Source organism: Acomys russatus, chromosome 29 (genome assembly GCF_903995435.1).
Source record: "Acomys russatus chromosome 29, mAcoRus1.1, whole genome shotgun sequence".
In the NCBI taxonomy this organism is placed as follows: Eukaryota; Metazoa; Chordata; class Mammalia; order Rodentia; family Muridae; genus Acomys; species Acomys russatus.
Window position 1 is genome coordinate 11,384,721 of NC_067165.1, and position 12,009 is coordinate 11,396,729.

General features: G+C 44.2%; 1 pseudogene; it reads right to left on the reverse strand.

The window, feature by feature from the left end:
• Positions 1 to 842: 842 nt before the first annotated feature.
• Positions 843 to 5,949, reverse strand: LOC127211938 (cytochrome P450 4A6-like; annotated as a pseudogene).
• Positions 5,950 to 12,009: the final 6,060 nt, after the last annotated feature.

A 12,009-nucleotide genomic window follows, 5' to 3' on the forward strand; every position in this document is an offset into this window, starting at 1 on the left:
CTTGCTGGCACTAAATTATTCTTTTAAAAATAATATTTTATTGAAAAGCTATCCAATTTGTGTTGCCTAGATCCTCACTGGAGCATGGTCAAACTTCCAGTGTCCAGCTCTTTAAGGAAATGGTGTCTTTTCCCACATGCACCCCTGCCAGAAGCCATCAATTGTGGAGCTACATTTCAGCATCCTCATCACAATTTTTAAGGATTTTATCTAATGGTTTCCTGTCTAGGGTGTTGCTTTTTTGGGGTGAGAGGTGAGGTAGGGTGGGGTAGAGGTAGTCACTGAAGACTTCTATGTCTCTTTTCTCATGTGAGTCAGCAAGAGCATGGGTTATGGACTTCCACATGGTCTCAGGTGCTAGCATGGACCATGGGAACGCACATGGTCTCTGGTGTCAGCATGTGTCATAAACCTTAGCATGATTTCTGGTGGCAGTACAGATCATGGACATCCACTTGGCCCTTTGTTATAGCACAGGCCACAGTTACCACCATAGCTCTCAGTGGCAGCACAGGCCGAGGACACCAACATGGTGTCCAGGGCAACATGGGCAAAGGACACTAAAATGGACCCCAGCAGCCTGGCCCATGGACATCAATATGCCTTCAAGCAGCAGCATAGACCATGAACATCTGCTTAGCCTTCAGTGGCAGCACACGGCCTTCTCTCACACTTGTAATCGCCGTTGAGTCTCTAGTTTTTCTCTCTTCCCACACTCACTTCTCCTTTCCTTCATCTTTCTCACCTTTCCGTCATCCATATTTGTTTTGTCATAGTGGCATTGGAAGCTGCCAAGTGTCACACTGTATATTCTTTTACCCAAACAGCTTTACATGCAGATATATTCACTGCAATGAGTTGCTGGTCTGGTTCAAGGTTTTTCATTTCTGATGCAACATAAATACTGGACCATTGCTGGAACTCTTCTCAGATATCCTGCTGTTGCCCAGGGTCAGGGCAATCTTACAGGTAGGCAGGGAGGGCATCAGAGGCAGGTTCTGTGCAAGTTCCATGCTGCCACACACTTCCCCACCATCGATGTTGACCTCCCTGAGGGTCACTGGCTCTACCTATGTGTTTGTAGCTGGCAGACAGCACCACTGTACATCCTCCACCCCCACAGCCACCTTCAGCACATTCATGGCAAATTGCTTCCCAATGCAGTTCCTGGGTGAGAAAAAAACAAAACAAACAAAACAACAGCAGCAACAAAACGGTCTCATGTCCTGTGCAGAGCTGGACTGCTTTTCCATCGTCCATACATCCCTCTCTGCCCCTGTGTTTTTACAAGGCCCCCCACTCCCTCGGGGTTAAGTCTGACCCAGTCCTGACTTCAGAGGCGGGAACAGAGGACACTCTAACCACATTTAGCATCATACACTCGGTGTTTGGGTGGCTCACTTCTTCCACTGAGAGTTTCAGGTTCCCCAGTAACCACCAGTGGTCAGAGCTATAAAGGGAGAGGCAGAGCACACTTCCAAGGGATAACTCGGTACGAGGACAAAGGATTGACAGCTGTCACAGGGGAGTCAGATGTTGACAGAGACTTTAGTCTGGAGATCTTCAAGCTGTTTCCCCACCTGTCTCCACTCAGTGGTCAGACTCAATTCTTCCCTTAGCCCAACAACACCTGTCATTCCGAACTCTGCCCTAGGAATGTCCCTTCTCGCAAACTTTATTATTTTCTCCCAATAGTCTCTGGTATCCATAACTCTCCCCTCCTTAATGACCCTCCCATGCCTTCCTTCAGGTAGGACAGTGTCCAAGAAGCCATGGACGTGGCCTTGTGCTCTCTGGCTACCATCTTATGCAGTTCTACTTCCTACCTTAGATTCTGTTACTGAGTTTGCTGAAAACAGTTTCTCTCACTCTCTGCCTGAAAGTTCTAAAGGCTAACCAACGGCTTTCCTGGTCTGCCAGCTGTCTCTTTCTCAACTCAGACGTCCAATACAGCGTTAAGTCCTTTATTAGAGGCCACATGAGTCGGGATGTAGGACAGTGTTTAGAACGAGCACTATTTCACAGACTCCTCAATGAGCAGCAGGTGTGAAAGAGTGAGGAACTGATGTGTGTGCTTCAAGTGTCAGTGTTTGACTCTGTGTAACATAAATGTGGTCTCATTGAATCAGGGGAAGACCCATTTTTCTGGGTCCCACTCTTAGGACAGAACTTGGCGTAAAGGGCAGAGAAATAAGACCTTTGTGGTTGCGCTAAGCAGAAAAAGTAAAGCACACAAGAAGAAGGTCAAAGCGCATTTTACTTTGCCCTGAGGACTGACCTGCCTGAACTTTACAGCCCCTTGTCTTTAGCATCCAGATTCCCACCAGTGTCTGGAAGGAAGGACATGGCTCTGGCATGAAACCAATACTGGGAGCAGTCTACAGTGGGTAATTTGTTTAAAGATTGTTCTGTGGAGGTTGGCCCAGCATTTTAAGGACTCATATCATTATTGTAATAATCCTACTCTCTACTAGTATTTTTAAGTTTTTTGAGATTTGTATGCCACATGGAATTCTCATGCCATGATGCCAGTAGATGCTTCAGCTCCTTCAGCTGAATTTAGACTTTACCATATTCCCAGAAATTTTCAAGTGTTATGCTTTGGTTCAAAATAGATTTTTCCCTTCACACTCAATTTACTTTCACCTGATATGTGTGTGTGTGTGTGTGTGTGTGTGTGTGTGTGTGTGTGTGTGTAGAGTATATAACTGTAATTTCAACACATATAGATCTTATTTTCCCTGTCAAGTTTTGACAACTAGGAAACTTGCAAATGGGATGCGGACACTAACGTACAGTTGAGTGTTACATTCAAGAGAGTGCTGACATGGACATTTTGTTCAAAGACTTTCTTAGAAGCACCACTGTGGCTTTTCAGTCATTATGCTTAATAGCTGCACATAGCAAATATCTGGAAAGCAAACCCTGGCAAATCAATCATTTGCTGCAGTATTCCAGCATTAGAGAACTATTCAGGAAGGCGTCTGGGCTGGGCCAAGAAGATGTGGATAGAGGAGTCCTAGCAACTGAAAAGCCCAGCACCTAAGTTAAATTCACATTAGTGCTGCCTTTAATGGGGGAAGGACATACCAGCACATACTGAGGTGGGGGAAATACGCTGACACTGATACTGGCTTTCAGGAAGGAACTTGGTTAACACTTCCCAGAGTGCTCTGAGATGTTGCCCTTTTTTTAGTGCACACTCACGCCCGATGTAGGCTTCTTTCTCAAACACCAGCAAACAGAAGCTTACCTAACTCTGGCACAGATAAATGTAAGGGGTCACATATGTGAGCAAGGACGATTCATCACCACCCCAGTACCTACACTGAATCACCTTGGTCATCCTGACAAGGGCAGGAAAGCATGGCTGTGTTGCACAGAATCCCTTGCCATCTGGCAAGAATCAAACACCTGCAGAGAGAATATTAAGGACAAAGCAGACAACAACCACACGCTTGTTTTTAACCTGTGAGGGGACAGAACTCTCAGGAGAGACTGGCAAGAGGCACTGCCCTTGGGTTATGTTTCTCTTCGTACTCCAGTGATGCCTACCTTTGGATTTGGCCACACTTTTGGGTTGTGGTGAAGAACAGAAAAGTGAAGCTGGACCGTGGTACCTGTGGGGCAGGTGGGGGGGGGGCGGGACAGAGAAAATACATGGAACATTCAAATACCTGGTCTGATAGACTGCAGGGTCCCTGTGTACATGAAAGACCTGGTTCCATAAGTCATAACTTTGGTCAACATAATCTTTCTGGAAAGGTGAAGAACAGATGATGATGATTGTGGGATAAAACGTAGGAAAGTATTGGAGACCCATTGTCAAGTCACCCTAAGTGATCACTCCTGTTTATCAAATGCCTTCCATGCATTGGAGAGCATGTCATAAACCTGGTCTCTATCAACAGTCTGAGGATACCTCAGACCATAGCACATAGAATTCATGACACAGAACTTTCTGGACCCTCCTCTTGCTGTCACCCATCTAAAGAACCACCTCACCCCCACCTCTACCTCATCACCTTTCCAGCCTTTGCTTTCAGGAAGTAAGACTTTTATATATAGCTCTAGTCATGAATCTACTTCAAGAGGTTATGAGTGTTGAGTCCACATGGAAAAGACCCTGAGATTGAGCCATTACTGTGTAGATGAATATGTTTTCTAAGCTTTCCATCCCAAAGGAACCACCCCACACATTCTATCCACGGTGAAGAATGCTTTTTAAGAGTATACAGCTAAGAAAGAAGTGGTCACTTTGTGTTATCAGGAATCAGGGCAGGATGCTGGAGTCAAAAAATAGTATGGAGGGCCTGGAGAGATGGCTCAGTGGTTAAGAGTGTGAGCTACTCTTCTAGAGGACCTGGGATCAGTTTTCAGCATCTCATGGCACCTAACCACAGTTTGTATCTCTGGTTTCAGAATATCCAACACCCTCTTCTGGCCCTCAGTGGCACTACAAAGATGGTACACAGACATAAAATGCACGCAAACCACCTATGCACATTAAGAAAATAAATAAAGGAGTGAGTCATCATAGCTCATAGGGAAAAATGCATGGAATCTGAATAAAGGGGCCTGTTGTCATGAAATTGTGGGTTTCAAATTATTGAAAATTGATAATGCCATTCTAATTAAATGCAAATATGGATGTCATTTTCCCCATGAAATATGCACAGATTTACTTACAAGGAGAAGAAGACCAAATGAATCAGAACTCCTGAAGCACACATAGACTCCTGATCCTCCCTTTTCCCCAGAGAAAGCATAAGTCTTTGAAGATGGGAGCTCATACTTTTGCGTAAGGAGCGCCCATCTGGGAGGGCCATGGGTGTGCTGAGCGCTCTGCCTACAGCTGGTACTGGTGGGTAGATCTTCATGGCCTCCTTGATGCACATGGTGGTGTAGGGCATATGGTACAGGTGGTCCTTGAAATGAAGCCCATCCCAAAGAGCAAGCTGACCCTGAAAGAACCAGGGACTCCCTTTAGCAGAAGGCAGAGTTTCCTTTTCCCTTGAGCTCCCACTCACCATGTGAAGGGTGCTCCATCCCCTAGATGGCTTTGCACCCCCTCTCTGCATCTCTGTTGGTGCTCAGGAAGTGTGGGCCGAAGCACAGAAGACCCAGGAGATACCACTGGCTGGTGTGCCATGACCCCCCAAACAGTGAGTCTATCTCAGCATGCTGCTCCTCATCAGACAAGCGGCTCTCATCCTCCATCTGGGGAGTCCACAGGTGAGAGACCAGTCTTTATTAATTAGTTTAATCCTGGGCAAAGTCTCAAGCCTCAGCCCTATCCAATCATTCTGGAAAATAGAAGGATGTCCAGGAAATCCAAGCCCCTCTCTCCTCTGAGCTTCTCTAGCAACCCCTCATCCTGCAGCTGAGCCTTTCTTAGCTTGACCACTCGGTCTGTCCCATGAAAATGGTTAAGAGACAGGGATGATAGCTACAATGACCCCAGGAGCCCTATGATCCCCCAATCCAAACTGAGTGCTCTATAGAGTTCAGGAAACACGTGGAGGTAGGACGGTTGAGAATCCAAAACTATCAGAAGGATGTTTAGTCTTTCTTTCTGGACCATGGCTCACGCAGTCTCTGCTTGAGTTGCTGTAATGGGCATCAAACAGCATTGCTTGAGTAGTAGCAGGGATAATCACTCTCAGGTCTCCAGACAACCTACCATCTCTGTTACCAACATTTGTACTAGGGAAATATCCAGGACAAATGCGTCATAAGCCTTTTAGGGACACTAGAGGCAACAGGCCTAGCTGAGATGTTATGGATAAAGGAGAAAATGAAACCCACGTGCTCATGGACAACCTGACAGGCACAGTTGGCCCTCCTGCCATCAGAAGTGAGATTGTAGGTAATGGTGTTCTGGAGGAAGACACTCTTCATAAGGGAAGCCATGTTGCTCAGGTCACTAACAGCCTGGAAGCCATTCATCAAAGTCAGAGAACAAAGCACTGGGGGTTCAGAATGAAGTTTCATGTGGGAGGGGACAGTACAACAGATTTACCCATGAGAATGAAGTTCTGGCTTCTATTTCACAGTCTAGTCACTCTAGTCAGAACAGAAGTAGTAGATCATGTCTGTCCTGCCACTGAAGCCACCACTGACTAACAAGCAAGGGAAAGCCATCGTGATGCCTAAGTGAACTGACTGCTCTAGGCCACGCCGAGGCTCAGAAGTGGAAAGTGAGTGTGCAATCTCCTTATGATGCTCTCCTCTCAGACAATGAGAACAGTGGGTACAGGTGTGAATAGGGGTGTGTGTGGGGAGGGGGAGGAAGAGGGGAGGGAGAAAGGGAGAGACTCACTAGCATCACTTGTACAGAGTCTGCCGTGACCCCCACATAGGGCTTCAGGACATTACAATGGAAAGCTGGGGTCAATATCCGACGATGCTGGAACCACTTATATCCATTAAAAAAAAACAACAGACCATGTACTGGGCTAGAGTTGGTTGGTTGTGTTAACCCAGGTGTTAATGGGACCAGAAGAAAGAATTAGGACAATCTGGGAGGGACAGATAGTGGAGGTCCTGAGGTAGAAAAAATGGAAGGAGAAGAAAATCCTGGACTATTCCCCAAGATTGGAACAGATTGGTGACATCTATAATAGGTCCACAGTTGCAAAGGTTAACATGGTGGAGGGAAGAAGCTGCAAATATTGAACAGTGGAATTGAATACCTTGGCCAGTGACCTGAAAAACATTTAGTTCACTGAAAATGTCTCTGTTTATAATTTTCTGCTACACCCATCACAATTAATGGCTTAAAGCAGAAAGGGGTAAATGTAGTGGTAGTTTTGGAATTTTTATTTTTTTCATTTTTTATTTTATTTTATTTTTTTAAAAAAGCACAGAAATATTATAAGAATATGGTTTTGTTTTAATCCCAGGTGTGAGGCTATGGGGCCGTTTTACAACAGTTGACTATGATTTGCCTTGTGTTCTAGCAGAGGTGTGATTTTTGCAAGCTGAAGATGGTTTTGGTGATTGTGTGATGTTTGGAATTCTGGAAACTTTTCAGAGGGTATATAAATGCTAGAGGCCCGATTGGTGGGTTGGGTGGGTTTTGGTCACTCAGGGGATTGTTGGTTGGTCAGTGGTTGTTGTTGATTGCAGTTTGTTTAGTTGCCATGCGCAAAGAAGAAATTAGATATTCTGACAGGGAAGATCAAATTTTCCCCAAGGAACTGGACATCCCTAATCAGCAGGAAGCTGTCTAACGATAACATCACCCCCTTTCCGACCTCTGACTTTATTCAAGGATCTCTTTCCTTTCCTCTCTTTTTTTCCCACCTCTTGTCTAGTGTTAGGGGGGTTAAAAGGGTGGAAGAAGAGGTGTAGAGGCAGGTGGAAGAAAGAAGAACCCACAAAGTAGTAAAAGTCCAGTTACAAAGTTCTGTTTGCTAAAGACAAAATAACCTTAACTATCCCTTGTTGGTGCTGTTCTTATATCAATCAGGGGCAGAGAAGATGGCAGTCCTGTGTTCATCCTAGTTTGATTAATGCCTGGCTCTGTGGCCAAAGCCGTCTTATGTCTAAGACTCATAAAAATCTAATCTAATCTAATCTAGGCAGCACAGCATGGGAGGAGGGAGACAGAGACCTGAGGACTGTCATGCCACCCACAGACCCGTCCTCTAGTACACAGCACAAACAGGCTGTAGACATCAGCTTGCAGCCACACTACGCAGTGTGGATGGAGGAGTCATCCAGGGGTCTGCCAACCACATGGCCGGCCTATAGTGAGAGCATGGGAGAGCTGGCCCACAATGTGCAAGTATGTGGTGGAAAAATGGGAGAGAAAGAGAAGTGGAGCACCTTGAACATTTTGAAGATGGACTTGAGGGTGGAGAAGAGTAGCCGGCCCTACCACCTGGAGCCATGGTGACGTCCCAGCCCACACTACTGTTGAGGGCCATATCTGGACCTATGACTATGCAGCAACATCAAGAGTCTGTGTCAATGTCTATGGCTCATATTATCAATAGAGAACATGGAGACATCCCTGATTGGGGCAGCTGTTGGGGACCACATGGATGTTCAGGAGCTGTGGATAACTGACCCTATCTCTCACTGGATATGGTACTCTGGAGAGTTGGGCCCATCTCTCACCAGGAGCAGCACTCAGGAGATCAGGCCCTGTGTCTCACCAAGGCAGCACAGGAGCTGGCCCTGATGACAGGGGTGTGAGTGAACCGGCCCCGAGACCATGAGTGTGGGAAAGTTGACCCCACCACTCCACTTCTGTGGGGTGGCACAAGTATGGAAATGATCCCCTCCCACTCCTCACCACCTCTGGCTGTCAGAAAAGCTGCCCACAGGGTCATAAGCTCTAGAGAGCTATCCCTGCTCCTCACCAGATGCAACAGTTAGGATACTGGGCCCTGCTCCTTGCCTGGGCAGCACAGTAGAGCTGACTCTGGTAATGGGGGACATATATGAGAGCATAGGAGAGCTGACCCACCACTCCATTTGTCTGTCATGAGGTGTCTTGCACCTCAGCACCTGCAGCAGTCAGGTAAGCTGGCTCCAAGGGCATGAGAACTGGTGAGCTGGCCCTGCCCCTCACTCGGGCAGCACAGCAGAGCTAGCCCTGATGGAAAAGGTGCAGGTGAACAGTCCCAGAAGTCAAGAGCATGGGAAAGCTGACCCTGCCACTCCTCTGCTGAGAGGTAGCCTGGACAGGGAAGGGGGGTGATACCTTCTACCCCTTTGCCCCTCACCACCTGTGGCAGTCAAGAGAACTGGTCAGGCGGTTATGAGAGTAGTCAGCTGGTTCTGTGTCCCTTGCTGGCTGCAGCGCTCAGGAGAGCAGGCCCTGAACCTTGTCTGGGTAGCACACTAGAGCTGGTCCTGGTGGAGAGGGAGGCAGGTGAGCCAGCCTGAAGGGTGAGTGAGTGTGAGATACTTTCTTGATTTGAAACACTGTCACCTTTGTTTGACACAGTTTTCACCAACTAAACGACACTTTTTTTTTTCTGAGCCAGAAGTTGACAAAGACAACTAACCTATTCATTATTAGTATAATAGAATTATATTATTAATTAATATGTTAATTAATATATAATACATTAGAATTATATAATGTTAAATTATACACTATGTTGATATAACATATTAATTAAATTAATATAATAATTTATGTTGTCAGACTTTGGCTAATGGGTTTTGTATATTTTTTCAAAGTTTCCCTGTGCTGACAATCATTTGGCTTCCTAGAAACAATGGACTACCTCCAAAATCTCTATTTATAGTATCTTAAGATAAAAGCAGTTGAACTGACTATTTAGATTTTAGGCCATTTCTCTCTAGGTCACCCCATGCAGCTGTAACTGACGCTGTGCTGGGTACTGAGGTACATGAGGTGATGACACACTGGAATCTACACATGGGAGAGAAGTAGATCTTATTTAATGAGGGAGGTTCAAAAACACCTGTGCCACCCAACCAAAGAACATCAGGTTGCCCTCTCCTTGTGTGTTCCTGCCCCAAATCCTAATTTTTGGGAATCTTCATGTCTATTGGTCATTACTCCTGACACCATGAAGCTATCGCAGTAGAATGAATTGTTTTCTTGAGCTCTCACACCTCCTGGTGTGCTTTTTTGTTGTCATCACACCCAGTAAACCTAATAGGGCAAATATGCCACCTCATTGATATTTGTGCTCCCAGGAAGGTTCTTGTTAGGCAGAGGGGATGACAACGACAGACTATATAGTGAACTAGCTAAAAGCCTGGCTCTGAGAATATCTAGAATTCTGGAGGAGTTCAGACTGAAGGGGAGGCTTAGGTAAATTATTTCCAAAGAAAGTTACTACTGCTTATCCCATGAAATAAAAATGCTTGCAGTGGGAAAGACAGTTGGAAGCTCCAGCCAACTGCCTCAATGCTACTTCCTCACCTGGCTGCTGCTGGATATTTGTAAGCTCCTAATCTGATCTTCTCAGTCAGGCTACTGCAATCACTCCTGGTGGGTGCTGTCAACTTCTGATTTGATGATGTCTTGCCATCTGCTGCTTCTATCTATCTTCTATTTTTTCTTTGTCATATTTCATTTGCTTACTGCATACTTAAGCTTATTCATTCAAATCTAAAGTATGACAACCATACGTCTCTCTATGCACACAGAGCATCCTTATGCTTTCCTACCCACCTTTCTCACTAGTCTCCAAAAGAGTAAATCCAAACAGAGGGGAAAACACACACAATAAGAGCAAAATAACAGGTATGAAAACTGCTGCTCGTTGGTAAGTCTCAACATCATCAGTCTCAGTTCTCCAATAAGAAAGATACAGACACAGACTAACAGATCTCATTAGAAAGCAAGATCCATTTTTTTCTGCTACACCTTCAAGTATAAAAGGATGGAAAAAGGTATTCTAAGTAAATCAACCCAAGAAGCAAGTAGGTGTAGCCATTTTAATATCTGACAAAATAGAATTCAAAACAAAACTAGCCAGAAGAGCTAAGGAAGGACACTACATTCTCATCAAAAGAGAAGTCCAACAAGAGGATACTGTAATCCCAAACACAAGAGGGCACCCAAGTTCGTAAAAGAAACATTACTACAGCTTAAATCACGTACTGACCATCACACATTGACAGTGGGAGACTTCAATACTCAATTCTCACCCAGACAAAACAGAACAGAGGAATGCTAGAGTTAAATAACTTCTTAAATCAAAGGGACAGCCGTTGATAGAACATTTCATAGGAAAAATAAAATAACACCCTGCACCCTTTCTGATGGATATCAGCAACAACACAAACAACAGAAAGCTTACAAACTCATGGAAACTGAACAGCTCACTAATGAATGAAAAATGAGTCAGGATGGAAATTAAGAAATTAAAGAATTTCTAGAATTGAATAAGAATAAAAACACAGCACACTCAAACCTATGGAACATAATGAAGGCAGTCCTAAGAGGCTAGTTCATAGCACTAAGTGCCTACATAAAAATTTGGAGACGTCTCATATTAATAGCTTAGTGGAGCATCTGAAAATTCAAAAATAAAAGGAAGAAATAACACTCAAAAGGAGTAGACAGAGAGAAATAATCAAGCTCAGGGCTGAAATCAATGAAATATAAACAATCAAAAATTATAAAGAATAAATAAAATGAAGAATTAGTTTTTTTTGAGAAAACCAATAAGATTGCCAAGCTCTTAACTAAATTAACTAAACTATTGAGAAAGAAGATCTAAAATAATAAAATTATAGATTAAAAAGGAGACATTACCGTACACAGTGAGGAAATTTAGAGACTCATAAAAACATACTTTTTCTTTAGTTTTTCGAGACAAGGTCTCTCTGTGTAGTCTTGGCTGTCCTGGACTCACTTTGTAGACCAGGCTGGCCTCGAACTCACAGTGATCTGCTTGCCTCTGCCTCCCGAGTGCTGGGATTAAAAGCGTGCGCCACCACTGCCTAGCTATAAAAACATACTTTAAAAATCCGTACTCCACAAAACTGAAACTGAAAAGATATGGGTGAATTTCTTGATACCAAAATTAAATCACAATCAAATAAGCAATTTAAATAGACCCAACTCCCTAGCCAATTAGAAGCAGTAATTAAAAGCCCAAGGCCAGATGGATACAGTGTAGAATTCTACCATATCTTCAAAGAAGAATTAACACCAATATTCTTCAAAATACTGTGCAAAATAGAAACTGATGGAAGTTTTCTAAATTTTTATGAGCCCTGATATCAAACCACACAAAGGTCCAACAAAAAGATAAGAAAATTATAGATCAGTATCCCTTATAAACAAAGAAACAAAAATCCCAATAAAATACTTCCAAGCTGAATCCAAGACAACATCAAAAATTATTACTTATGATCAAGTTGGCTTCACCCAAGAGATGCAGCGATAGGCCAACATACACAAATCAATAAGCACAATCCACGACAAACAGACTAAAAGACAAAACCACATGGTCATCTATTTAGATGCAGAAATGACCTTTGGCAAAATTCATCATCCTTTCA